This window comes from Saimiri boliviensis, chromosome 2 (assembly GCF_048565385.1).
Source record: "Saimiri boliviensis isolate mSaiBol1 chromosome 2, mSaiBol1.pri, whole genome shotgun sequence".
Classification (NCBI taxonomy): Eukaryota; Metazoa; Chordata; class Mammalia; order Primates; family Cebidae; genus Saimiri; species Saimiri boliviensis.
The window spans coordinates 147917302-147943583 of NC_133450.1; the positions used below are offsets into that span (position 1 = coordinate 147917302).

The window sequence follows — 26282 nt, forward strand, 5'->3', positions numbered from 1 at the left end:
CCAGGTAGGACTGTTGACAGGACCAAGTGTTTGGCTTTATACTGTTAATTAGGCAAGGCTTTTCCTTCACTCACTTTTAAGTGGCCACTCCTGTTCAACCAAATTAACTTCTGTCTTCAGGTCACTCAGAGCTCTATATTGAATAATGAAGCCTTCATTGCTGACATTAATTTACCTTTGAGGACTCTCCACCTGAGCAGCCACAGCCATACTGCCTTTTAGCTGGGGCGGTGGGACTTGCTGCTCCATTGTCATGATAACATTTCTTCTTTCTGCCTGGAAGAGAATTGGCAACAATTAAGTTAGAATTTGGGTGACTTATTTCAGTCCTGCTTCTAGCAGCTCTAAACGGGAAGAAGTAGGGTCTCCTGCCAATTGGGCAGTAGTATTCATTACTGGATCTTGGGAGTCTTATTTTCTTGAACTGGCCTGCAGAGCCTTGTCCTTCCTACTCCAGAAAGACATGTCTAGATTTTACCCTATTCACAATCTAACAGGTTAGTCTGTTATAGTTTTCTAGATGCTGGTAAAGACATGAGAAGAGTTCTGTGTACTCTCACCCAGCTTCCCCCAAAGATAGCGTTTTAAATAAGCTTTTTACTGAAACGTTGAAATTGACATTGGTACAATACTCTTACTAAACTATTGATGGACCTTGTTTGGAGTTTACCAGTGTTTGCATGCACTGTTGTTTTTACCACTCATTTTTTCACTTTTAACCTACCTTAATATTTAAAATGGGTTTCTCATTAACAGCACATACCTTGGTCTTGCTTTTTAAATTTTAATGCGCAGTATTTGTACACATTTACGGGGCACATTTGATATTGTTACATGCATAGAATGTGTGATGATCAATTTAGAGTAGTTGGGATATCCATCACCTTGAATATTTATTTCTATATACTAGGAACATTCCAAGTCCTTTCTTCTAGTTATTTTGAAATATATAATACATTGTTGTTAATTATTAGCTATAGTCATGCTACTTTGTATCAAACATTCGAGCTTATTCTATCTAACCATATGTTTATACCCATTAACCAACCTCTCTTCATAGCCACTCCCACTCATATGCCCTACCTACCCTCTGATAGCCATCATTCTACTCTACCTCCATGAAATCAACTTTCTCAGCTCCCACATATGAGTGAGAACAAGTAATATGTGTCTGTGCCTGGCTTATTTAACTTAATGTCCTCCAGTTCCATCCATGTTGCCACAAATGGCATGATTTCATTCTATTTTACAGCTGAATAGTCCTCCATTGTGTATGTAGATCACATTTCCTTTGTTCATCTGTTGATAGACATGTAGGTTGATTATCTTTGCTGTTATCAGTAGAGCTGTCAGAAACATGGAAGTGCATGTATCCTTCTGGTCTACTGATTTCCTTTGGATAAGTGCCCAGTAGAAGAATTGCTAGGTGGTATGGTAGTTCTATTTTTAGTTTTCTTCTGTATTGTTTTCCATAGTTGCTGAACTAATTTACATTTCCACCAACAGTCTGAGTTCCCTTTTCTATATATCCTCACCAGCATCTGTAATTTTTTGGCTTTTTAATAATACTTATTATAAGGTAAAATGATACCTCATTATGATGTATTATTATTTTTTTGGATTAATCAACCTTTAATGTCCAAAAGAGGCGTGGATGCAGAGCATAGGAGATATGGCAGCATCTCAGGCCATGCTCCAGAAATGAGGGAGAGATGAACACAAACCAGACACTCTCAACTGGCCACAAAATCTGGGAGGTCAGGGGGAAACACAGATTTGGACATTCGTAAAAAAATAAAATCAATCACTCAATTTTGTGCCTATTGAAGGGTTTGATATAGGGACCTCAGTCACCACCCAGGTCCCTCCTCCCCTACCAACATCAAAAAGCAAGCTCTGCCGGGCGCGGTGGCTCAAGCCTGTAATCCCAGCACTTTGGGAGGCTGAGGCGGGTGGATCACGAGGTCGAGAGATCGAGACCATCCTGGTCAACATGGTGAAACCCCGTCTCTACTAAAAATACAAAAAATTAGCTGGGCATGGTGGCACGTGCCTGTAATCCCAGCTACTCAGGAGGCTGAGGCAGGAGAATTGCCTGAACCCAGGAGGCGGAGGTTGCGGTGAGCCGAGATCGCGCCATTGCACTCCAGCCTGGGTAACAAGAGCGAAACTCCGTCTCAAAAAAAAAAAAAAAAAAAAAAAAGCAAGCTCTGCATACACTAAGGGATTAGGGAGGGGCATTCTCCTGCCTCTCCACAAGCCCCAAGAATGGACTTGAAAATAAAAGAAGCTGGGTCCCCCACCCCTTACACTGTCAACCCTACACGTGAGTTTTTAAGGCCACTCATAAGAATCAGCAACTCAAATAGCAATGACCACCCTACCCTAAACCCCACCCCACTCCTATTTCATTAAGAGACAAGATTTCCACTCATCCTCCTTGGAATCTACTTCCCTCATGCCCTCATGGCCTTGTTCCGTCTCCTGATATCTGGCTTCATCACTGCAAGACTGACCTTTTCCAAGGCTCCCCAGAAGCTCCTCTCAGCTCTTTATCATATCCATCCTCACCTCCCACCAGAGACTGCAAACATCTACAGTCACTGTCCCTCTGCACTGAGACCCAGCTCCAAAGCAGATGGTAGCATGGTCATCCTGTCCTGGGTGGTCCTCCTAAAGCCTTCCCAGGGAGCAGATAGCCAGAGAGCAAGCAAGAGTGTCTGGGCTAAATGACAGCAATGACACCTATCTTTACTTCTAAAACAGATACCCCAGAGGCTTTTAACATAAAAGCCCACTTAGAACTAATTGTGCCCCCTACTTACCCATACAACCTAGAGATTCCAAACGCTCCTCCCCACTCCCTCCCCTCACCCTCCTCCACCCCAAACACACACATGTACACAGGAGACTCAGGGGAGACATTGATTTGGTTTGATTGCTAAGACTTAACTAAGGAACTAGTTCCTTAAATTCCCTTGCCAGCCAACTAACAACTTGGGCTGCTCTAAGAGAACTGCAGAGAAATGAGAAAACTGAGGGCTAAGCAGGGAGCAGACAGAAGAATGTAAAGAAAAAAAAAAAAAACCCTACCACCAACATCCTCCTATTATGATCTCTGGCAGGAGGAACAAAAGAAGGTCATCCACCAAGACACAGCCATTACTTAGAAATTCTGACAAAGACAGCAAGACAAGTTTGCTCCCCACACCCACACACCACAAACACGTCTCAGGGCCCCCTAAAGACTGCATCTCCACCCCACCCTCTGCCCCAAGCCATAAATCACAGTTTAGTGGAATATTCTCCCTGGTACTAGATCGATCCCTCCACTTTCCTTCCTATCCGTTTCTCCTTGACAATCCCAATACTGTTCCCCTGCAGCCTCCCTGGCCCTCCCAAAGCAGCATCCACCGCCAGGAAGAGGCAGCTGCAGAGTTTTAGTTTCACCTCCAGACACCTATTTCTTTTCCTCAGCCCTCCTAGTCTTTCGGCCACCTAGTCTTTGTGGAGGGCTTTTTATTTTGTATAGGGAAAGAGAGAAAATGAAGAGGTGAGAGAGATTTCCTAGTGCAATACAACCGAAAAAAAAAATTTTTTTAATCTTGAAAAATACGCATAATGCAGCCTTCTTCCCCAGGCAACAACACAGAAAGAGATTTGGTTTTGTTTACTGCGGCGTACACAAGAAATAGAGTATACAGTCCATGCAGTAGGGTAGAACAGCCACTAGAGAGGACATCCTGATGCTGGCTCCAGTGCAAAACAGTCCCAGCAACGCCGCCTGCTTGCCATCGCTACCACAGCCACTGACACCTTCACCACGGCCAACTAGCCTGACTCAAAGAAGAGGATTGCAACTTGACCCAAATAAAAATAGATGAAGCGCTCTGTCTCGTGTGTGACATAGCTGCCAAAATTTCGGCCCACGATACAATGCCAGGTAGGGTTATATATCTTGTCAAATTCCTTACTGATATAGGTAGCAATGGCCTTCTCTAAGTTGTACTTCGACCTGGCCTGCGTGGTGCAGTCAACAGCATCCTGTTGTATGTCCTCAGACATGTCTGCGTTCTTGATCACTGTCTTCTGATCAGACATAGTGACACTTTACAGAGGTGAGCCCGCACGGACCCCTGGGGAGCAGCGATGGCCCAAGGCAGAGTGCAGGCAGGGGCGGAGGTCAGGAGTTTGAGACCAGCCTGACCAATATGGTGAAACCCCATCTTTAAAAAAAAAAAGTAAATTTAAAAAAAAAGAAATGTCTCTCCATGTACTTTGCCCACTTTTTAATGAGATTATTTGTTGTTGCTGTTTTACTGTTCTTTGACTTCCTGTGTATTCTGGGTATTAGTCCCTTGTCAGATGAATAGTTTGCAGATATTTTCTCCCATTCAACAGGCTTTTTCTTCAGTCTGTTGTTTCCTTTGCTGTGCAGAAGATTTTTAGTTTAGTATGGTCCCACTTGTCTATTTTCATTTTTGTTGCCTGTGCTTTTGAGGTCCTAGCCATAAAATCTTTGCCTAGATCTATGTCCTGGTGTTGCTCATATAAAACATATTTCTCATATGAAACTTCTAGTAGTTTTATAGTTTCAGGACTTATGTTTAAGTCTTTACTCTACCTTAAACTGGTTTTTGGCTGTGGTGAGAGGTAGGGGGTCGTCTTTCATTCTTCTGCATATGCATATCCAGTTTTCCTAGCACAATGTATTGAAGAGAGTGTTCTTTACCCAGTGTGTGTTCTTTGCATCTTTGTCGAAAATCAGTCAGCTGTAAATATGTGAATTTCTGTCTGTCTTGTTTTGCTCCACTGGTCTCTGTTTCTTTTTTTTTTTTTTTTTTTTTTTTTTTTTTTTTGAGACGGAGTTTCGCTCTTGCTGCCCAGGCTGGAATGCAATGGCGCGATCTCGGCTCACAGCAACCTCCGCCTCCTGGGTTCAGGCAATTCTGCCTCAGCCTCCTCAGTAGCTGGGATTACAGGCACGCGCCACCATGCCCAGCTAATTTTTTGTATTTTTAGTAGAGACGGGGTTTCACCATGTTGACCAGGATGGTCTCGATCTCTTGACCTCGTGATCCACCGGCCTCGGCCTCCCAAAGTGCTGGGATTACAGGCTTGAGCCACCGCGCCCGGCCCTCTGCTTCTTTTTTAAACTAATACCGTGCTGTCTTGGTTACTATAGGCTTGTAATGTATTTTGAAGTCAGGTAGTATGGTGCCTCAAGCTCTTTTTGCTCTGGATTCCTTTGGCTATTTGGGCTCTTTTTGGTTCTACATGAATTTTAGGATTGTTTTTTCCTATTTATGTGAAAAATTGCATTGGTATTTTGATACGGATTGTATTCAATCTGTAGAATGCTTTGGGCAGTATGGTCATTTTAATAATACTGATTCTTCTGCTCCATATGCATGGGCTATGTTTCCATTTGTTTGTGTCCTTTTCAGTTTCTTTATCAATATCTGGCACTTTTCCTTGTAGAGGTCTTTCACCTCCTTGGTTAAATTTATTTCTAGGTATTTTAATTTTTTTGTAATTATTTTAAGTAGATTGCCTTCTTGATTTCTTTTTCAGCTAGTTTATTATTGGTGTGTAGAAACACTATGGATTTTTGAGGTCGGACACTGTGGCTCATGCCTGTAATCCCAGCCTTTTAGGAGGCCAAGATGGGGGGACCACTTGAGGCCAGGAGTCCAAGACCAGCCTAGACAACATAGCAAGACCCCGTATTTGAAAAAGCAAAACCACTGCTGATTTTTGTATGCTGATTTTATATCTTACAACTTTACCAAATTTATTCATCAGATCTAATAATTTTTTTTTGGTGGAGTCTTTAGGTTGTTCTTCTAGATACAAGATTATGTCATCTGCAAAGAGGTACAATTTGACCTCCCCTTTTACAATTTTGATGCCTTTTATTTATTTATTTATTTTAAATTTTTAAAAAGTTTAATGGTGCCAATAAGGCATATAAATCGTATTCTGGCTGGATGTGTTTTCTTTCTTTTGCCTAATTGCTCTCATTGGGATTCCCAGTAGTACTGTGTTGACTAGGAGTGCTGAAAGTAAGCATCCCTGACTTGTTCCAATTCTAAAGGAAAAGGCATTCAGCTTTTCCTCATTCTGTGTGATGTTAACTGTGTGTTTGTCATATACGGCCTATATTATGTTGACATACATTTCTTCTATGTCTAGTTTGTTGTGAATGTTTTTCCTTTTTTTTTTTTTTTTTTTGAGACACAGTTTCGCTCTTGTTGCCCAGGCTGGAGTGCAATGGCACGATCTTGGCTTACCACAGTCTCCCCCTCCTGGGTTCAAGCAATTCTCCTGCCTCAGCCTCCCAAGTAGTGGGGATTACAGGCATGCACTACCATGCTCAGCTAGTTTTGTATTTTTAGTAAAGATGGGGTTTTTCCATGTTGGTCAAACTGGTCCGAACTCCCGACCTCAGGTGATCTGCCCGCCTCAGCCTCCCAAAGTGCTGGGATTACAGGCATGAGCCACCATGCCTGGCCAAGAAACTGTATCATGAAGGATGTTGAATTTTATTAAATCCTTTTTCTGCATCTATTGAGATGGTGATACAGTATTTGTCCTTCATTCTGTAGATGTGATATAGCACATTTATTGGTTTGCATATATTGAATCATCCTTGAATCCCTGGAATAAATCTTAGTTGATCATGGTGTATTATCTTCTTGATATGCTGTTGGATTGGGTTGCTAGTATTTATTGAGGAGCTTTGTGTGTATGTTCTTCAGGGATGTTGGCCTATACTTTTTTTGTTGAGTCTCTGTCTGGTTTTAATATCAGGGTAATGCTGGCCTTGTAAAATGAGTTATGGAGAATTCCCTCTTTAATTATTGGGAATAGTTTGAGGAGAATTGGTGTTAGTTCTTAGAAAGTTTGGTAGAATTTGGCAGTTAAGCCATCCAGTCATGCACATTTCTTTGTTCAGAGATTTTTTAAAATTACTGTTTCAACTTCGTTACTTGTTACTGGTCTGTTCAGGTTTTCTATGTATTTTTTATTCAATCTTGGCAGATTGTATATGTTCAGGAATTTATTCATTTCCACTAGGTTTTCAGCTTATTAATATTCCATTGTTAATATCTCATAATCTTTTATATTTCTGTGGTATCAGTTGTAATGTTTCCATTTTAATTTCGTTTCTTACTTGGATTCTCTCTTTTTTTCTTGATTAGTTTAGCTAACAGTTTATCCATTTTGTTTATCTTTTTTTAAAAGCCAACTTTTCTTTATTTCAATTGTTTTTGGGGTACAGGTGGTTTTTGGTTACATGGGTAAGTTCTTTATTGGTGATCTCTGAGATTTTGGTGCACCCATCACTCAAGCAATGTATGCTGCTTTTACGCCAATAGTCTTTTATTCCTCACTGCCCCCTCTGAATCCCCAAAGTCCATTCTATCATTTTTCTGCCTTTGCATCCTGATAGCTTTGCTCCCACTTATAAGTGATAACATGTTATCTTTGGTTTTCCATTCCTGATTACCTCACTTAGAATAATGGCCTTCAGCTCCATTAAACTTGATTCAAAAGACAGTATTTTATTCCTTTCCATGGCTGAGTAGTACTCCATGGTGTATATATGCCACATTTTCTTTACTTGTCGCTTGGTAAGTATTTAGATTTGTTCCATTATCTTTGGAGTTGTGAACTGTGCTACTGTAAACATGCATGTGCATGTCATTTTTCATATGACTTCTTTTCCTTTGGGTACTCAGTAGTGGGACTGCTGGATCAGATGGTAATTCTACTTTTAGGTATCGCCATACTGTTTTCCATAGTGGTTGTACTAGTTTACATTCCCACCAAAGGTGTAAAAAATATGCCCTTTACGCTATATCTACACCAGTATCTATTGTTTTTTGACTTTTTAATTATGGCAGTTCTTGTAGGAGTAAGGTGGTATTGTGGTTTTAATTTGCATTACTCTGATAATTAGTGATGTTAAGGATTTTTCATATGTTTGTTGGCTGTTTATATATCTTCTTTTGAGAATTGTCTATTCATGTCTTTTACTCACTTTTTGATGGAATTATTTTATTTATTTATTTAGAGACAGAGTTTCACTCTTGTTGCCCAGGCTGGAGTGCAATGGCACAACCTAAGCTCAGTGCAACCTCAGCCTCCCAGGTTCAAGTGATTCTCCTGCCTCAGCCTCTCGAGTAGCTGGGATTACAGGCATGCACCACTATACCTGGCTAATTTTGTATTTTTAGTAGAGATGGGGTTTCTCCATGTTGGTCAGGCTGGTCTCGAACTCCCAACCTGAGGTAATACGTCTGCCTTGGCCTCTCAAAGTTCTGGGATTACAGACGTGAACCGCCACGCCCAAGCTCTTTGTCAGATGTGTAGTTTGCAAATATTTTATCCCCCTCTGTGTACTGTCTTTTTACTCCGCTATTTATTTTGCTGTGCAGAAGCTTTTTAGTTTAATTAGGTCTCATTTATTTATTTTTGTTTTTGTGGCATTTGCTTTTGGGGACTTAGTCATAAGTTCTTTGCCTAAGGTAATGTCCAGAAGAGTTTTTCTGATGTTCTAAAACTTTTATGGTTTCAGGTCTTAGATTTAAGTCTTTGATCCATCTTAAGTTGATTTTTGTGTAAGGTGAGAGGTAAGGATCCAATTTCATTCTTCTACATGTGGCTTGCCAGTTTTTCCAGTACCAGTCATTGAATAGGGTATCTCTTCCATAATTTATGTTTTTGTGTGCTTTGTCAACGATCAGTTAGCTGTATTGGTTTTAGCTCTGTGCTCTCTATTCTGTTGCATTGGTCTACATGCCTGTTTTATACTGGTACTATGCTGTTTTGGTAGCTACAGCCTTGTAGTACAGTTGAGTTGGATAATGTGATGCCTCTGGATTTGTTCTTTTTGCTTAGTGTTGCTTTGGCTGTGCAGGCTCTTTTCGGGTTCCATATAAATTTTAAAATAGTTTTTTCTAGTTTTGCGAAGAAAAATGATGATATTTTGATGGGTGTTGCATTGAATCTGTAAAATGCTTTAGGCAGTGTAGTCATTTTCACAATATTGATTCTATCCATCCATAATCATGGAATGTGTTTCCATTTGTGTCATCTATGATTTCTTTCAGCAGTGTTTTGTAGTGTTCCTTATAAAGATCTTTCACCTCCTTGGTTAAGTATATTCCTAGATATTTTATTTTATTTTACTTTTTGTAGCTATTGTAAAATGGATAGAGTTGATCTGATTCTCAGCTTGATTATTGTTGGTGTATAGCAGTGCTACTGATTTGTGTACACTGATTTTGTATCCGGAGACTTTACTGAGTTAGTTTATCAGATCTAGCGGCTTTTTGGATGAGTCGTTAGGGTTTTCTAGGTATACAGTCATCTCGTCACTGAACATCAACAGTTTTACTTTCTCTTCCAATTTGGATGCCCTTTACTTCTTTCTCTTGTCTGACTGCTCTGGCCAGGTGTTTGTTGGTGGTGGTAGTGTTGTTTGAAGGAGTCTCGCTATGTTACACAGGCTGTTCTCAAACTCCTGGGCAAAAACAATCCTTCCTCCTCAGCCTCCAGATTAGCTTGGATACAGGTTTGCACCACTGTGCCCTACTTTTTTGTTCAGTTGTCCTCTGGTCTTTATTGTTTCTTAACTTCTACTAATTTGGAGTTTGGTTTGTTGCTTTCCTAGTTCATTCAAGTACATCATTAGATTGTTTGAAATCTTTCTACTTTTTTAATGTGTTTATTGCTATAAACTCCCTTCTTAGCACTGTTTTTGCTGTATCTCATAGGTTTTTGTATGTTGCTGTTTTAGAGATAAGGTCTTGCTCTGTCACTCTGGCTGGAGTGCAGTCATGTGATTGTAGCTCACTTAAACCTTGAACTCCTGGGCTTGAGTGACCCTCCTACCTCAGCCTCCCAAGTAGCTAGCACTACAGGTGCACACCACCATGCCCAGCTAATTTTTAAAAATGTTGTTTATAGAGATGGAGTCTTGCTATGTTGCATAGGCTGATCTTAAACTACTGACCCCAAGTGATCATCTACCTCAGCCTCCCAAAGAACTGGGATTACAAGCATGAGCCACTGTGTCCAGCCAATATGTCATGTTTTAATTTTTATTTGTTTCAAGAGATTTTTTGGCTATCTGTGGTGGCTCATACCTATAGTCCTAGCTCTTTGGGAAGCTGAGGCAAGAGGATCACTTGAGCCAAGTGTGAAGACCAGCCTGAGCAGCATGACAGGACCCCATTGCTACAAAAAATAAAAAAGTAGCTGTGCACAGTGACACACAGCTGTGGTCCCAGCTACTGAGGAGGTTTACACTGGAGAATCACTTGAACCTGGGAGGTTGAGGCTGCAGTAAGCGATGTTCGTACCACCGTCCTGCAGCCTAGGCAACAATGAGATTCTGTCTCAAAAAAACTTTTTTTAAAAAAAATTTCCTCATTAATTTCTTCCTTGACCCAGTGGTCACTCAGGAACATGTTATTTAATATCTATGAATTTGTACAGTTTTCAAAGTTCCTCATGCTACTTATTTATGGTTTTATCCCATTGTGGTCTGCAAAGATACTTGATATGATTTCTTTTTTTTTTTTTTTTAGACGAAGTCTCACTGTGTCACCCAGGCTGGAGTGCAGTGGCATGATCTTGGCTCACTGCAACCTCCTCCTCCCAGGTTCAGGCAATTCTCCTGCCCCAGCCTCCTGAGTAGCTGGGATTACAGATGTGTGCCACCACGCCCAGCTAATTTTTTTTTTTTTTTTTTTTTTTTTTTTTGTATTTTTAGTAGAGATGAGGTTTCACCATGTTGGTCAGGCTGGTCTCGAACTCCTAACCTTGTGATCCACCCGCCTCGGCCTCCCAAAGTGCTGAGATTACAGCTGTGAGCCACCGCGCCCAGCATGATTTCTATTTTTAAAAATTTGTTGAGACTTGTTTTGTGGCTTAACATATGGTCTGTGCTAAAAAATGCTTCATGTGCTGATGAGGAGAATGTGTATTCTGTAGCTGTAGGATGAAATGTTCTCTTCAGGTGCATTAGGTGTACAATGCATTGTAAATGTTTCTTTGTTAATTTTCCATCTAGTTGGTCTAATTCTGAAAATGGTATGTTGAAGTACCAGACTCTTACTATGTTACAGTCCATCTCTCCCTTTAGATATAATATTTGCTTTATATATCTGGGTGCTCTAATGTTGGGTACATATATATTTATAACTGTTATATCTTCTTGCTGTATTGATCCACTTATTATATAGTGACCTTGTCTCTTTTTACGGTTTTTGACTTAGTCTGTTTTATCTGACATTAGTACAGCTACTCCAGCTTTATTTTGCTTACCATTTGCATGAAATATGTTTTTCCATGTCTTTAATTTGTCTGTGTATGTTCTTACAAGTGAGATGAATTTTTTTAGGCAGCTTATAGTTAGGCCATGTCTTTTTAATCCATTTGGCCAGCCTGTAACTTCCAAATGGAAAGTTTCATCTGTTTACATTCAAGATTATTACTGATATGTGAGAGCTAATTCCTGTCATTTTATTACTTGATATCTACTTGTTTATATATCCCTTGTTCCCTTCTTTCCCTCTTACCATTGTGGTTTGGTGGTTTTCTGTAGTGGTAATGTTTGTGCACCCAGGCTGGAGTGCAATGGCACAATCTCAGCTCACCGCAACCTCTGCCTCCTGGGTTCAAGCAATTCTCCTGCCTCAGCCTTCTGAGTAGCTGGGACTACAGGCATGCCCAGCTAATTTTTGTATTTTCAATAGAGACGGGGTTTCACCAAGTTGACCAGGATGGTCTCGATTTCTTGACCTTGTGATCCACCCAGTGTAGGACTCTCTTAAGCATTTCTTGTAGGGCCCACCTAGTGTGATGAATTCCCTCAGCTGTTGCTTGTCTAGGAAAAACTACTTCTTCATTTATGAAGGATAACTTTGCTGGCTGTAATATCCTTGGCTAGCAGTTCTCTCAGCTCATTGTCTACACCATCTCATTCTTTCCTGGCCTGTAAGGTTTCCATTGAGAATTCTATTTAGTCAGTTGGGGGATCCTTATATGTGACTAGACACTATTCCCTTGCTGTTTTTAAAATTGTCTGTCACTGAAATTTGACAACCACGTGTTGTGAAGACCTCTTTGAATTGCGTAAGTTTGGGGATCTCTGAACTTCCTGCATTGGATGTTAAATCTCTTACTAGACTTGGGAAGTTTTCAGCTATTGTTTCATTAAATAGGTTTCTATCCCTTTTCTCTTTTCTTTCTGGAACATCAAAAATTTGAATATTGCTCATTTTATGGTGTCCCATGTGTCATGTAGGCTTTGTTCATTTGTTTTTTTGTTTTGTTTTGTTTTGTTTTTTATTTTTGTCTGACTGGGTTATTTCAAAAGACCTGTCTACAAGTTCTGCAATTCTTTCTTCTGCTTGATCTATTATTACTATTATTATTATTATTATTTTTTTTTTTTTTTGAGACAGAGTTTCACTCTTGTTACCCAGGCTGGAGTGCAATGGCGCAATCTCGGCTCACCGCAACCTCCGCCTCCTGGATTCAGGCAATTCTCCTGCCTCAGCCTCCTGAGTAGCTGGGATTACAGGCACGTGCCACCATGCGCAGCTAATTTTTGTATTTTTAGTAGAGTCGGGGTTTCACCATGTTGACCAGGATGGTCTCGCTCTCTTGACCTTGTGATCCACCTGCCTCGGCCTCCCAAAGTGCTGGGATTACAGGCTTGAGCCACCGCACCCGGCTATTCTTTTTTTTATATGAAGTCTCACTCTTGTTCCCCAGGCTGGAGTGCAATGGCACAATCTTGGCTCACTGCAACCTCTGCCTCCCAAGTTCAAGTGATTCTCCTGCCTCAGCCTCCCGAGTAGCTGGGATTACAGACACCTGCCACCACACCCAGCTAATTTTTTTCTGTTTTTAGTAGAGATGGGGTTTCACCATGTTGGCCAGGCTGGTCTCAAACTCCTGACCTCAGGTCATCCGCCCGCCTCAGTCTCCCAAAGTGCTGAGATTACAGGTGAGAGCCACCACACCCGGACGATTTAATCTATTTTTGAAGCTTTTAAATATGTATATTTCATTCAGTGAATTCATCAGTTCCAAAATTTGGTGGGGTTTTTTTCAGATTTTTATGTCTTCAGTAAATTTCTCATTATTTTCTTGTATTTGTCATGTGCTCTTTTAGCTCACTGAGCTTCTTTAAGAATTCATTATTTTGAATTCTTTTTCTGGGATGTCATGAATTTTTTTTCATTGCAATCTGTAGCTGGAGAATTATTGTGTGCCTTTGAAGGTGTCATTATTTCCTTGCTTTTTCATGTTTGTTTCGTCTTTACATTGTTCTTAGCACATCTGGTCTAACAGTCACTTCTTCCAATTTTTTTTTTTTTTTGGATGTGCTTTCATAGTGGAGGCCTTTTTCCTGAAGACACAGATGTGGTGTTGGTTGGGTAGGGCACTTTGGCTTTGATTCTGAGTGTGCAATAGGGTAGTTTCTGTATTTTGTTGTTGTTGTTGTTGTAAGCAGTGTCAGTGGTGTCTGATTTTCTCAGTGGCATTGGGTCCATTTAGTGGAGGCTATGAAGTTTTGATGTGGATGGGGACACAGGTAAGTCAGTCCTCAGTTCTCAGTGATGGCAGGAGTAGGCTGAGCATGCCTTGGGCTCCTGGGTAGGGTATGCTGTCATTGGTATGTTAGCAGGTTCATGTTTGGGCCTTCAGTTGGCTTGCTTGGGTGCTGGGTAGTGACAGTGGTGGGCTGAGCAGTAGGCAGTTTGTCAGGCCACTGGATAGTCAGCATAACATAAGCCAAGAGAGTAGCAGTAGTGGGACAGTTCTTTGGTTCCCAAGTGGTCTATGCTACTGTTGGCAATGGCTGTGACAGGCTGGGAGGGCCAGTCCCCAGGCTCATAGGGTGGCATATACAGGTGGGTGCCATCTCTGATAGTGGCAAGTTGGGTGGGCCTGACCTCAGGATCCTGGGAGGAGTGCTCAGGTGTCAATGGTGGTGGCCTGAGCTGGGCAATCCCCAGAGCCCAGACAATGTGCTCAGGGACTAGGGGGTGCAGAGCCAGTCTAAGTAAACTTGTCCCCAAGCTGCCTGGTGGTGCATGGAGGTGCTGGCTCTCAAGATGGTACCTTGCTGTAGCCGCTAAGAACTTAGGGTGAAACTCAGCCTTAGTGCCTTTCTGGATCAGTATCATCACATGCTCTTCAAGAAGCTCCCTATGTTAGTCTCAGGGTCCACAGGGATTGAGGGGGCTCTCCTGTAGTTAGGACTGTAGGAGTCTGCAATGGAAATGTGGACTGCTGGGGGTCTATCCCTTACCCTTTCCCTTCTTTGGGGAGTCTCTACAGGCTTCCAGCCAATCCCAACTGAGCAGGCTGACTCAATTCCCTCTCCTTCCTTGTTTTAGGTGTTTCCTGTCACTTCTCTGTTGAATTTTAGTGTTCTCTTAGATAATCTATTCAAACAGTAATTATCTATTCATTATTTTGGTTCTTTTTGGAGAAAGTGAGTACCAGATGCCTCTAGTCAGTCACATTGAAGATTGTTGGGTTTTGCTTTTTTATTCAATCTGATGTCTGTCTTTTAATTGGGAATTAGTTTACATTTTAATGTTATCATATACTGAATTGAGTAATTGAATTTAAACTCACCATTTTGCTATTTTCTACTTGTCCCCTTTTTTCGCACCTTCTTTTGGATTATTTTCTTGATTTTTATCTCCATTATTGGCTTATTAATTATAGCTCTTTATTTTATTTATTTTATTTATTTATTTATTTATTTTTTTTGAGACGGAGTTTCGCTCTTGTTACCCAGGCTGGAGTGCAATGGCGCGATCTCGGCTCACCGCAACCTCCGCCTCCTGGGTTCAGGCAATTCTCCTGCCTCAGCCTCCTTATAGCTCTTTATTTTAAAAAAAGGTTTCAGTCGCCTGGCCAGGTTTTACAGTATGCATGTTCAACTTATACCATCAAACTTCAAATGGTATATCACTTCATGTGTAGTTAGAATAACCTTACAGTAATATACTTCCAATTTCTCTTGCTTCTTCATGCTATTTTCATACATGTTACTTTTATGTGTGTAATAACCTCCAGAATACAGTGTTAATATATTTGCTTTAGACTAAATTCTTTAACCCACAAAAATCTTTATTTTTGAATAATTTCTGGTGTGGGTTGCTTTAAAAATATGTACATAATTTATTTGATACTCCTACCTTGGAAGTATGTATGTATCCAAGTTTCTATCTGGTATCTTATTTCTGTCTGGAGAACTTCCTTTATATCAGGTCTCTGCAATGAATTCTCTCAGCTTTTGTTTGTCTAAAAAGGTCTTTATTTCACCTTTTATTTTTCAAAGATTTATTCACAGAATACAGAATTGGGGGTTATTTCTTTAAAGATGTCACTGTTGTTTTGATGAGTACTCTGCTATAATTCTTGCATTTGAGCAGGTATGGTGGCTCACACCTGTAATCCTAGCACTTTGGGAGGCAGAGGCAGGCAGATCATGAAGTCAGGAGTTCAAGACCAGCCTGACCAACATGGTAAACCCCCATCTCTACTAAAAATACAAAAATTAGCTGGGCATGGTGGTGCATGCCTGTAATCTCAGCTATTCAGGAGGCTGAGGCAGGAGAATCACTTGAACCCAGGAGGCAGAGGTTGTTGCAGTAAGCCGAGATTGCTCCACTGCACTCTAGCTGGGGTGACAGAGCGAAACTGTCTCAAAAAAAAAAGAAAAAAAAAAATTCTTATCTTTGTCTTTCTGTGTTTCCTTTTTCCTCTGGCTGCTTTAATTGATTTTGATATTTATCCTGTTTGAGGTTTTCTAAACTGGTTGGATCTGTGGTTTGATGTTTTATTATTTCTGAAAAATTATTTGCCATTATCTCCTAAAATATTATTTCCTGTTTTGTCTTCTCCTTCCAGGACTTCTATTACACTTATGTTAGACTGCTTGTTATTATTCCATAGCTCCTGAAGACTGTTTTTATTAGTTTTTTGTTGTTGTTTTAGAGATAGAGTTTCACTCTTGTGTCTCAGGCTGGAGTGCAATGGCAAGATCTCTGCTCACTACAACCTCCACTTCTCGGGTTCAAGTGATTCCTGCTTTAGCCTCCTGAGTAACTGGGAGTATAGGCATGCACCACCGCACCTGGCTAATTTTTGTATTTTTAGTAGAGACGGGGTTTCACATGTTGGTCAGGCTGGTCTTGAACTTGAGACAGGGTTTTGCCATGTTGGCCAGGCTGGTCTCAAACTCCTGACCTCCCACCTCAGCCTCCCAAAGTGCTGGGATTACAGTTATGAGCCACTGCACCTAGCCTTTTTTTTTTTTTTTTTTTTTTGTAATTTTTTTCTCAATGTTTCACAATGACTTTTTAAATGTATCTTCCAATATACTGACTCTTTCCTCAGCTATCTCCATTCTACTAATGAACCTGTTGAAGGGATTTTCATCTGATATCATACTTTTTAGTTCTAGCATTTCCATTTATCCTTTTATAGCTTTCATCTCTGCTAAAATACCCTTCATCAGTGTATGTTGTCCACCTATTCCATTATATCCTTCAACATAGTAATGTTAGTTCTTGACTGACAAATAGCTGAGTCACCTCCAAGTCTTGTTCTGTTAATTGCTTTATCTCTTAACAAGGTGTTTTTCTTTACTTTTTTTCTTTCCTGAGGCTTCTAATATTGAATTTCATTTATTGTGTGTAGAAAAAAACAGAAAGTGAGGTAAACAGTATTTATATATGCCTGTTAGGCTGGTATGGTAAGTTGAGTCAGTATTATAAGAAGTTGAGTTTATGTTTTCTTACTGTTGTCTGCAGCAATCACAGATTTCAAATTCCTCTAGCAGTGAGCTGCTCCTATGTGTTTAAAGACAGAATGCCAGAGGGTATTTTTCTCAACATTCCAGCTCCCTCTCCACCTTCCAGCTGTCTCTGTATGCCTTTGTTCTCAAGATGTTCTCTCTCCATGCTCTTGCCCCTCCCCCAGAGACAAACTGCATTTTCTTGTTAGTCTATGCTAGGTTTATGGTACAGACAATAAGGAATCTTTGTTGTCTTAGCCCAACCTCAGTCTTAGGCAGGCTTTGCACACCTGGCCTCAGAACTGGGTCCTTCTTAGCATTCCTATCCCCGCCCCTCATGCATTTATGATTGGTCTTCAGCAGGAATTTCCTACTCCTCTCCCAGTAGTAGTATCAGTGGAGGATGCTAGGTGCCAAATTATTTTCTGTCTCTCTCCTCTTAATTAAGATTTGTGCTTCTACTTTTTCTCCAGAAATGAAAGATCTTTGTCTTTGTCCTTCCTTCTGAGGCAGGGAGGTTTTGCTTCTATTCCTCCCACAAAAGCATTTTCTGCCGAGAAAATGTTTCTTAACTTTTCATCAGTGGCTTAAGGCTTTTGTTAATAGCAGGAAAGTATCCAGGAAAACAGGTGGGTTTTTAGGCTTATCCCTACCTCAGGGGCAGCTATACTATATATTGTTCCTTTCCAGGGGGGATCTCGGCAGCTTCCTGCTATGTATCTTGATGGAGTCTATTCCTAATAAAGATGCTGTGAACACTGTTGAAGTAACAACTAATTATTTAGAATAATACATAAATGTAGTCAGTAAAGTACTGGTAGGGTTTGAGGGGACTGAATCCTATTTTGAAAAAGTTATTCTACGGGTAAAATGCTATCAAACAGCATCAGATGCTTTCGTCAAAGGAATAATCAATTGATGCAGCAAACATCATTGTCTTAAGAAACTGCACAGCCACTCCAACCTTCAGCAGTCACCACCCTGATCAGTTAACAACTATCAACATTGAGGCAGCATCCTCCATGAGCAAAAAGATGGCTCACTACAGGTTCAGATAATTGTTAGCATCTTGTAGCAATACATTATTTGTAAGTTACAGATAATTTGTGTATGCTATTTGACATGCTATTGTATGCTTAACAGACTATAGTATAGTGTAAGCATCTCTTTATTTTTTTATTTTTTGAGGGTTTTGTTCTAGGGTTCAGACTGGAATGCAGTGGTGCCATCTCAGCTCACTGCAACCTCTGCCTCCTGGGTTCGAGTGATCCTCCTGCCTCAGCCTCCTGAAAAGCTGGGATTATAGGCATGCACAGTCATGCCTAGCAAAAAAAAAAAATTTTTTTTTTGAGATAGAGTCTCACTCTGTCACCCAGGCTGGAGTACAATGGCATGATCGTGGCTCACTGCCACCTACACCTACTGGGTTCAAGCAATTCTTCTGTCTCAGCCTCCCGAATAGCTGGGATTACAGGTGAACACTGCCAAACTCAGCTAATATTTCTTTCTTTCTTTTTTGTGTTTTAGTAAAGACAGGGTTTCACCATGTTGCCCAGGCTGGTCTCGAACTTCCGAGCTCAACTGATCCACCTGCCTCAGCCTCCCAAAGTGCTGGGATTACAGGCATAAGCTACCGCACCTGGCCAGCATAATTTTTATTTGCACTGGGAAACCAAAAAATTTGTGAGACTCACTTTATTATAATAATTGCTTAATTGTGTTGGTCTGGAATGGAACATGCAATATCTCTGAGATATGTCTATATATTTGTGACCAATATATTCTACTGTGTACCTTTTTTAACTTGTTACATTTTGCCAATTATCTATATCCATTAACACAAATTTACTTCATTTTAAAAGCACAGGCTTGGCACAGTGGCTCACACCTATATTCCCAACACTTTGGGAGGCCAAGGCAGGCCGATCACCTGAGGTCAGGAGTTCACGACCAACCTGGCCAATATGGTGAAACCCCATCTCTACTAAAAATACAAAAATTAGCCAGGCCGAGGTCACGTCACTGCACTACAGCCTGGGTGACAGAGCAAGACTCCAACTCAAAAAAAAAGCACACCATTCCATTATATATAAAATACATATTATATTGATTATACTAATATTATTAATATATAACATATGCCATGCTTTACGAATAAGTAACATTTGGTTGTTTTCAATCTTTTGCTATTTAAGCATTATACCACAATGTAATAATCCTATACATGCTTGTTTATGTCTATTGTCAGTAGTATATCTGCAGTGTAAGTTCCTAGAGTTTTTTTAAATTTTCACGGATATGGTTAGATTGCTCTCTTGTTTTTTGTTTTGTTTTGTTTTTTGAGACAGAGTTCCAATCTTGTTGCCAGGCTGGAGTGCAAGGCATGATCTCGGCTCACTGCAACCTCAACCTCCCAGGTTCAAGCAATTCTCCTGCCTCAGCCTCCCAAGTAGCTGGGATTATAGGTGTATACCACCACACTCAGCTAATCTTGTATTTTTTTAGTAGAGACAGAGCTTCACCATGTTGGCCAGGCTGGTCTCAATCTCCTGACCTCAAGTGATCCGCCCACCTTGGCCTCCTACAAGTGCTGGGATTACAGGCATGAGACACCATGCCCAGCCCAGACTGCTCTCTTAAAAGGTTATACTAATTTATACTTTTAAACAAAGAGAGCATCTGTTGCTGCATATCCTTACCAACACAATCACTTATTAAAATGTTAATGATAACCAATATGATACAAACCTTGGTAGCTGCACAAAGAACATCAGAGATCTGAGGACAATCGCCCTTGAGTAATCTTCAGAGTATTACTCATCAGTGCATGTGTGAGAAAACTAGCTATGGCCAGAGAAAAAAGCACCTGAAAGTATCAGAACAGTAGCCAGGGCTCACACAAGGCCAGAAAGAGTGTTTGTTCCCACTCCCAGACTATAAAACCTCAAAATCTGTAGGGCACTACATGTAGTACAAAGAAAGATCTTGCCTTGGTAATGTGGAATCATTAGCCCTAGACTAGAAGCTCAGGTCCCACTTGACAAATTCTGTAAGCAAGATCCAAAGGGATCAAACCAAGTCTATGTACATAACAGCATCTTAGAATAAAGCTCAACAATATTTATTGAAATATAAAAATATTTAGCACCCAAAAAAGTAAAACAGTATCCGTTTTCTAACTGGAAGCTACCTAATATGCTGACAAACAGGAAAACACAACCCAGAGAAGAGAAAGATCAACCGAACCAAAACCAGAACTGACTCAGATGTTATAATTAGCAGAGAACATTAAAATGGAATAACTGTATTCCATATGTTCAAAAAGTTATCTAGACTTAGAAGGTAGAAAAAAAGACCCAAACTGAACTAGAGATGAAAAGTACGTTGTGTAGAATGAAAAAATAATGTGGGGGGTTAACAGCAGGTAAGGTACAAGAGAAAAGAGAACAAACTAGTGAACTTGAAGAAACAAAACAAAACACTGAGAAAAAGGCAGCACTGGTGTTTTGTTTTGTTTTGTTTTTTGCTGTCCCTTGCTCATGCTTTTATTTTGCACTTTTGGACATTCGTACTTGCTATTACATCTGACTAGGATCACACGATTTGCCCCCTCCCTTGCCTCAGGTCTTTGCCCGAGTCTTGTCAGAGATGCCCATCTTGACCACCTATCCCTCTTATCCTGCCTTATTTTTATTTTTCCTCAGCACCACCTGATAGATGTACTTAATTTATCTATCTCCCTCAAGATAAGATTCCCTGGACAGTCATGGGCAGGGATTTTTGTTTTGCTTAGTGTTGTAACCCCAGTTGTCTAGAAATTTTGCCTGGTCTGTAGCAGATGCTCAAAATATGTATTCAAATAATAAATTGTGTGAACATGATTGTGAAAGAATACAATTCTATTTCTGGTATGAACACCTGAATAGATGACTGATGACAGTGGAGGATGGAATATGAGATGCCTATGGAACACCCAAGTGGAAATAATGGACACTCATTCGTGCAACAAATATTTACTTAGCACCTAACATGCTAGGCACTTTAAGTGTGAGTGGGGACAAAACCCAAAAAGCAAACCGGAACCCTACCTTCAAGGAGCTTACTCTCTAGATAGGGAGACAATAAGAGTAATAAGTAAGCGAAATATATAATAGATTAGAAACTAATCATGCAGGCCGGGCACGGTGGCTCAAGCCTGTAATCCCAGCACTTTGGGAGGCCGAGGTGGGTGGATCATAAGGTCAAGAGATCGAGACCATCCTGGTCAACATGGTGAAACCTCGTCTCTACTAAAATACAAAAAATTAGCTGGGCATAGTGGCGCATGCCTGTAATCCCAGCTACTCAGGAGGCTGAGGCAGGAGAATTGCCTGAACCCAGGAGGCGGAGGTTGCGGTGAGCCGAGATTGCACCATTGCACTCCAGCCTGGGTAACAACCCTGGGTAACTCTGAAAAGAAGGTAATCATGCTACGAGGAAAAGAAAGAGGGGAACTAGGAGTCAGGAAAAACGTAGAGTGAGTTGCAATTGTAAATAAGGTGGTTAAGGTAGACTGTTGAGAAGTTACATTGGTCTGATGAGCAGAGGAGAGATGTTTATCTGTTTAGCTGGCAGTAATCTGCCCCAAAGTTTTTGGGATCAAATGAGATATGTAAAAGGTCTGGCAATTAAAAAATTTTAAACTACGTCCCTACTCTACACTGCTGTGAGGCTTCAATTAGTCTAGAACATACAAGTTTTAAAGATAAGCAGAATAAGTTTGTGAGTAGGTTTTCCTTTTTTTTTTTTTTTTTTTTGAGACAGAGTCTCAAAACCTAGCCTGGCCTAGGTTTTCCTTTTTTAAGGAAATCCTTTTAAGAAGAAAAAAGTTTCCCTTCTTTGTTGCTTTGTTGTAACTAATGACTTCTAAGTCATTATCCACAAAATTATAGGAAAAGTAGAATAGGTAGAAGATCCTATTAGGTCAATAAAACATGCATTTGGATAGGACAGGGGGAGGGGTGCAAGGTGTTTGTTTTACATGAAGTGGTACAATGTTAGCTTGAAGGAGATGGTGAAAAAATAAAGATGTATATGAACAGTCCTTAGAGAAATTGCATTATTAATTCAAAGAGGTATAGCTAAGTAAATGCCAATCAGTTAACTTAAAATGAAATTCAGAACAACAGGAAGGACATAGAGTTAACAAGAAATTTTGAAAGTATTTCCAACTGAAAGATAATGAAAATACAACATACCAAAATTTGTAGGATGCAGCCAAAGCAGTGCTCAGGGAAAGTTAAAGGTTTAAAGATTTATGCTAGAAACTAACAAAGATGGCCAGGCGGGTGGCTCCTGCCTGTAATCCCAGCAGTTTGGAAGGCTGAGGTGGGTGGATCACCTGAAGTCAGGAGTTAGACAAACATGGCTAGCATGGCGAAATGCGACCTCTACTAAAATACAAAAATTAGCCGGGTGCAGTGGCACATGCCTGTAGTCCCAGCTACTCAGGAGGCTGAGGCAGGAGAATCGCTTGAACCTGGGAGGCGGAAGCTGCTGTCAGCTAAGATCATGCCACTTCACTACAGCCTGGGCAAAAGAGGGAGACTCAATCTCAAAAAAAAGAAAGAAAGAAAGAAAGAAAAACTAACAAAGACAAAAATATCAATGACCTTAGGTTCTATCAGAAAAAGTTAGAGAAAGAAGAGCAAAGTAAATCCCAATTTAGTAGAAGCCAATGAAATGGGATAAAGAGAAACTAAGAAAATATTCCAACAAATTTGATGAATGAAATGGACAAATTCCTTGAATAAGTAGATCTGGTACTATTTACAACTTAGGGTAAACTAATTTCAAATTCTAGTTCTAGGCCTTTATAAAAAAGAACCCAGAGCAGCAAAAAACAAAACAAAACAAAAACAAAAACAAAAAAACCTCAGAAAATGTTATTTAAAAAGAAAAAAAGATTGTCTACAAAAATTATAAAGTGCCTAGGGATAAACTAAACAGATATAAGCTCTTTATGGTGAGAAATATAAAACTTTATTCAGAGATTAAAAAAAAACTTTAGAGTTATATTCTTGAACAGGAAGTGAGTTTGATATTGTAAAGATAACAATTCTTCCCAAACGGACCTATGATTTCAATGTAATTATAATCAAAATTTCAAAAGAGTAACAAAATGTTACAGAGGATGCTATTATGGAAGAACAAAGGGCCAAGTATAGTTGACATACTCCTGAAGATGTCAAAGACTGCTCTCATAACTGATTGTCTTGATTGTGATTATGGTTTCACAAGTATATGAATATCAAATTGTACATTTTATATGCAAATTATTGTATGTCATTTAGACCTAGGTAAAGCTGTTTAAAAAAAAAAAAAAGCAAAACAAGCCTGAGCAACATAGTGAGAACCTGTCTCTACTAAAGTAAAAAATTAGCAGGGTGTGGTGGCACAAGCTGTGGGCCCAGCTACTTGGGAGACTGAGGCAGGAGGACTGCTTGAGGCCAGGAAGCCGAAGCTGCAGTAAGCAGTGATCACGCCACTACATTCCAGCCTGGGCGACAGAGCAAGACCCTGATTCAAAAAATGTATTAAGCTGGGCATGGTGGCTCATGCCTGTAATCCCAACACTCTGGGAGGCCAGGGCAGGAGGATTGATTGAGTTCAGGACTTTGAGACTAGCCTGGGTGACCTGGCAAAACCTTGGCTCTACAAAAAAATTTTAAAAATTAGCTGGGTGTGATGGTGTAAACCTGTAGCCTCAGCTACTCAGGAGGCTGAGGTGGGAGGATTACTTGACTCTAGGAGGTCAGGGCTGCAGTGAACTGTAATTGCATCACTGCTAGCCTGCTGGGGAAACAGAGCAAGACTCCGACTTAAAAAAAAAAAAAAAGTTATTTAGCAATATGCATACAGATGGAGAAGTTAAAAAGCAAAGAAATGATTAACTCAACATTCAAAACAGTAATTACTGGGAATGAGGGAAAGGGAAGGATATGTGGCAGTGGGGACGGGGTGCACAGGGAGCTTGTCATGTTCTAGTACAGGCAGTATTCTATTTCTGAAACAGAATGCTGTTGTGTATTACTATCATTCTTTTAACTATATGTGTATCTTATACAACCTTTCGCATATATGATAAATTTCACAATTTTGAAAAAATGAGTCTGTAAAGAGGAACACAAAAGAATCAACCATTAGCTAAACCACACTGATTATTTTGAGACAGGCCCTCTCACACCCTTTCAACAGCAACTGATGGCTACGATTAAGATCTTTCCTGCTGATTTAAAAATGGCAAAACTCTTCCTCTGTTTGAGACAGATGGGTTTTCAATTTATTTTTTTCACAGAGACAGGGTCTCACACTTGTCACCCAGGCTGGAGTACAGTGGCACCTCCCACTTCAGCCTCCCAGGGACTACAGGTACAAGGCACCACCTCTGGCTAATTGTTATATTTTTTTGTAGAGACAGGGTTTCACCATGCTGGCCAGGCTGGTATGGAACTCCGGGACTCAGATGATCTGCCCACCTCGACTTACCAAAGTGTTGCGATTACAGGTGTGAGCCACCACACCCAGCCTGTTACCAGTCTCAAACAAGAAAAGTAAAGATCAAACAGAAAAGCTACTGCTTACTCCCCTAATCTGGTAGATTTCTGTGCTTGTTAATAACTAAATAATCAACATATCCTCTCACAACCACCTTGAGGTACAGGGGCACAGAGTAATTAGTAGTGAGTTAGTACCTAGCACTAGAATAGAATTATCTTCCTTGCACACTTTTTCTACAAAGGATGAAAAAAAAAAAAGCAAAACAAGCCTGAGCAACATAGTGAGAACTTGTCTCTACTAAAATAAAAAATTAGCAGGGTGTGGTGGCACAAGCTGTTGCTTTTTTTTTCATCCTCTGTAGAAAAAGTGTGCAAGGAAGATAATTCTATTCTAGTAGTTTCTCCCTTCAAAGCACTGATAATAGACTTATTTTCTGCCTACCACTTTTGCTTACTTGGTGACTGTCTTTATCAAACTATTAAAATAGTAAATACGGCCAGGTGCGGTGGCTCACACCTGTAAACGAAGCACTTTGGGAGGCCCAGGCAGGAGGATCGCTTGAGCCCAGTGGGAGCAGGCTGCAGTGGGCCATGATGGCACCACTGCACTCCTGCCTCAGTTACCAAGACAGATACTGTCTCAAAAATAATAATAATAAAATAGTAAATATACTGCGGTTGTCTCCACCTCACTTCACCTGATAACACTATTTTTCTGTAATGGTCTTGGAATCTTGATCAGACCACCGCCCAGAGTAAGCAGGGAACTCAAGCTTCCAACCTAATTTAAGAGCCCAACAATTTTAGGTTTCAGCTGCAGCGGACAGGAGCTGTGCTTCAGGCTTGGCTCTTGCCAACTACCAGCTATTTTGGAGGAGCCGCACATCTTGTCCGTAACTTCCTCCGTACATTTTTAATCACGAGATCTTCCAGGAACGTGGTGCCTGCTTCACCTTCCGCAGCAGCTGCGCAAAACACACACTTCGATGTGTGCGTGTGCGTGTTTTATGTTAGCTTTTGCTACTTAGCCTGGACTCCTCTTCAGTCATTTGAATGATAACCTATCGTAAAGCCTTTTAAACACAGTTTATTGAGAATTTGTATTCCTTTCTTTTTTGGGGACGGAATCTCGCTCCGTCGCCCAGGTTGGAGTGTAGTGGTGCTATTCTTGCTCACTGCAGCCTCCCCCTCCCGCGCTCAACTGAATCTTCCTCCTCAGCCTCCCAAGTAGTTGGGACCACGGGGGCAGGCCACCAGGCCTGCCCTAATTTTTGCGTAGAGACGAGGTCTTGCTGTGTTGCCCAGAATAGTCTGGAACTCTATTATGTTTGTCTTAATCTCATGGAGACGCACCCCCGTCCTCACTGACTGGAGTAGGGAAATACACATTTTAAAGGGCTTAAATTTCCTACAGAAGGGTTTAGAACGTACCGCGCTAAGCCGAACGTAGTAGTAAGACCACCGCCACGCCCCGGAGGAAACAAGGTCACGCCCCACTGCGGGCCACCAGAGCGGGTCTTTAAGCCCGCCGCCTCCTTCCCGCCTACCTCCGGGCGCGCACTTCCGGTCGCGAGGGCGCTCGGGAGCGCGCCCCGCGAGCCTCCACCAACCAGCGGCTCCGCCTGGCGGGAAAGAGTGCGCGCGCGCACGTTGTGCGCAGGTTCGAATCTCCGCCGCTTCGCGGTTGCTTCTCAACGTCCGGGCAGTATCTCTGCGGCTGCAAGGGCTGCGCGCGCGAGCTGCCTCCCGGCCGGAGCCCCAACCCTAGCCGGAGCACGAGCTGCCCCGCCCCCTCCAGCGTCCTGTCGCCTCCTCGCCCGACTTCGGCCTTTCCCTCCCACACGCGCTCAGTCCTCGCTCTTCGCCCCCACAGCTATCGGCGATCGGTGTCCCGCGCC

At 41.1% G+C, this 26282-nt stretch overlaps 1 long non-coding RNA gene and 1 pseudogene across 2 annotated transcripts in view; both read right to left on the reverse strand.

The window, feature by feature from the left end:
• Positions 1-25956, reverse strand: part of LOC120360703 (uncharacterized) — a 133137-nt gene extending 107181 nt beyond the window's left edge. Inside the window, exons 1-2 of one of the 2 annotated variants that reach the window (XR_012516538.1) lie at positions 25816-25956; positions 176-276 (exon numbers count right to left, since the gene is read on the reverse strand). This is a non-coding gene — a long non-coding RNA (uncharacterized LOC120360703). Of the gene's footprint in view, positions 1-175; positions 1927-25815 lie in introns of those variants that run through there. The other variant, XR_012516539.1, reaches the window with a different exon arrangement.
• LOC101038890 (dynein light chain 2, cytoplasmic pseudogene) lies at positions 2903-4820 on the reverse strand (annotated as a pseudogene).
• Positions 25957-26282: the final 326 nt, after the last annotated feature.